Source organism: Arachis ipaensis, chromosome B06, assembly GCF_000816755.2.
Source record: "Arachis ipaensis cultivar K30076 chromosome B06, Araip1.1, whole genome shotgun sequence".
Taxonomy (NCBI): domain Eukaryota; kingdom Viridiplantae; phylum Streptophyta; class Magnoliopsida; order Fabales; family Fabaceae; genus Arachis; species Arachis ipaensis.
In genome coordinates, this window is record NC_029790.2 from 132,296,875 (window position 1) to 132,300,183 (window position 3,309).

A 3,309-nucleotide genomic window follows, 5' to 3' on the forward strand; every position below is an offset into this window, starting at 1 on the left:
CCAAAAGTACTATACTTCATGCAAAATGCTTCATAGGGAAAATAAATAAAAAATGAATGACTTGAATTTTCATCTACTTAATTACTAAAACAGAAATCTTAAGATAACATTAAACAACGTGTTAATGCTGTCCGCATACATAAGTGATTTATTAATGAAGTAATATCAAACTTGTTAATTGAGAATAGTAATGTTAATTTGTTCCATAAAGCAATAGACTTAAACTAATTATAAAGAGACACATATAAAACACAAGTAACCCCACAATAATAATAAAATCACGTCCTATTAGTTGGAGAGACATGGGTAGTGTGTTATAAATGAAATGAAATGAAATTAAATTGGTTTGTGTAGGATATAATAAGCACTAAAAGTTTGTTTATGAATATGAACAACTAAGCCATATTCTCTCTCCTTTGTTGTGTCTGCTCCTTAAACTCTGTCAGATTAGCCATTTGCATGTGATAGGCTCCTAATTTAATTTGCACTAGTAACTACGTCAACTCAACAACTGCCACGTGGCTTGTTGACTTTTGTCAAACATCTTTCATTTTTTTTTTCTTTTTGAGGGTTCAATTTGTATATATTATTACTTTATTAGTACAACAAATTTTACATAAATATATCAAATTATATATCGTTACATTGTTAACAATTATTTTTGCTATCTGAGGAGTTAGACAACCAAAATCATCTGATTCATATATAACGATTAAAAGTAGATTTCTTTTACTAATATATACACATATTTTGGTTAGTATTATATCAGGACTGTATACATTGTAGTGGGGGTATACAATTTAAAATTTTTTTAGTAGTATATAATAATAATATTTATTTATCTTTATTAAATTATTAAATTTAATATCCATATAAAATATATATTGAAATATAAAATACATATTAAAAATAAATTAAACAATAAAAATATTTATACACAAATACATAATGGTTAATGAACAATTTTATAGCTGATTTTTTTATGCAATATAATATTTTTATTATAAAAATTATTAGAGTTTATTTATCTTGTGTTCTAAAAGTACATATTAAGATTATAAATTGAGAATATTTTTGTTAGAAATTCAAAAAATTTAATGTTTTAATGTATTTATTTTGCAGTTATTAAATGAAAAAATTTAAAACCTTCTACTAACACTAATAAGGCTTGGTTTGGTAAAACTTTTACTTTTTAAAAGTAGCTTACAAAAGCTAATTTTTAAAAGATGAATTTTTAAAAGTTATAGTATTTATGTTTGGTAAATCAAATTAAAAATAACTTTTAATAAACACAAGCAACAACAATTGCATTTAGTAAAATAGCTTTTAAAATTTTAAAATACTATAATAGACATAAATATAAGTAATAATATCTTTTTTTAAAAAAAGTTGGGGGGCGAGGCCTCCACTCGCCCCCCGTATGTCCGTCCCTGATTTTAGGTGCTTTCAAAAGTATTCGAATTTTTTAAAAGCTACATAGGATTTTTTTGATTTACTAAACACAAGATGAAGAGTTTAAGCTTTTAAAAAGCACAAGCACCTCTTTAAAAAATTTTTTCAAACCAAATCTAAATTTATCATATGTCTTTAAGATACATATTAACTAAACCTAAATTATTATTATATTATATATATTTTGTCTTTACTATCAAATTTTTCTGGATCTATCACTGAATTATATGCATGTATAGTTTGCTATATATGCCGGTTAGCATATAGTTCAATTCATGCAGACAATGTGAGAATTAGTTTGATATTTTCTACGTATTTTGATGTATGTATGTATGTGTTACGTTGTTTTCTGTTTCTTATCCCTCTTTAATAAATACTAAAATAGAAATGCCAGTTAATAACATTCGACCATCCATTCTGGATAGAATGATTAGCATCCCATAAGCCAAGTTGCAATGCAATGCTTCTTTTCCTAAAACAGACATGCAATTGATGATAACATATATTATTTTAATATTATAAAATTCTATCCGGTTGTTTTAAAATAAAAAATAAATTATTGTTTATGGTATGTATGTCTAATAATTATTAAATAAAATAAATTATTTATTATAATTAATTTTTAATTTAACTTAAATTTTAATAATCTAATCAATTAATTATGATATAATTTTTTTATAAAGTATAAAAATTATTAAAAAATATTATTTATAATTTTTTTTAAATTATATATCTATTAATCATTAGTTCCAATTACAAACAAAATCTCAAAAAATAAATAAAATTAAAAAAATTTAAGATGCACCAACAATTCAAAATCTCTAGAACTTTTTCAGCAAATTATTATTCAAAGGTAGAAAATTTTTGAAAAAATAAAGAAAGCAAGAATCTCAAGATTCACAACTATAAATATTGATGGTATTAGGTAAATTCATTCGGCTATTTTAAAGATCTATAACTTAAAACAATTTGTTTTTAATTAGTTATTTATAGAACTGACAATACTAATTCTATCAGTGAATTGGGTATTCAATTCGATCCAATCTATTTAAATAAAATTGACAACTTGATCCACAGCGGGTTGGATTGAGAGCAAATTGAGTTGTTGGTCAGGTCGGATGCGAATTTAGACCTAACACAACCTACATTCCTAATCTATTAGGTTGTGTTTGGTAGTGGGGACTAGGATTGAGACTGCGATTGAGACTAGAGAACTAAAATTCAGTATTGTGTTTGTTGGTCAGAGATTGGAACTAAATTTCAGTTTTCGTCTCCAAAATTCCAGTTCCTTCAATACCTCTAGAAAGTAGAGACACATAAGACTGAAATTTCGGAGACAAAGATTGAAACTTTAATAACTTTTTATCATCAAATGCCCTCATTCAAAATTTCATATTCCAAATCTATCTTTCACCCTCAACTTCATCCCCACCTCTTATTCCACCACCGCACCTCCACCACCAACAACAACAGCACTGACAGTAGCAACAACAATCTCATCAATCAAATTCAACAGCAATAACAACAACAACAATAATAATTTCATAGATTCAACATCAATAACAATAATATAAAAAATAAGAACAATCTCATAAAAAACAATAATCTCATAATAGAAAAGAGAAGAATAGTAAAATATAGAGACAGCATGACAATGTGGAACTAGAACAAAGACAGCGTGACGAGCACAGAAAACAGAGACAGCACAGCGGATCATTAGCGAGCATAGAAAATAGAGGCAGCGCGGCAGGGAACAGAGGCACAATGAATTCGACTCCAAGTGCAAGATCGGCGAAAGTGACGGCAGAGCGAGTGAGAGTGACGACAGAGCAAGCAAGAGAGAGAGGGGGGAGGGGG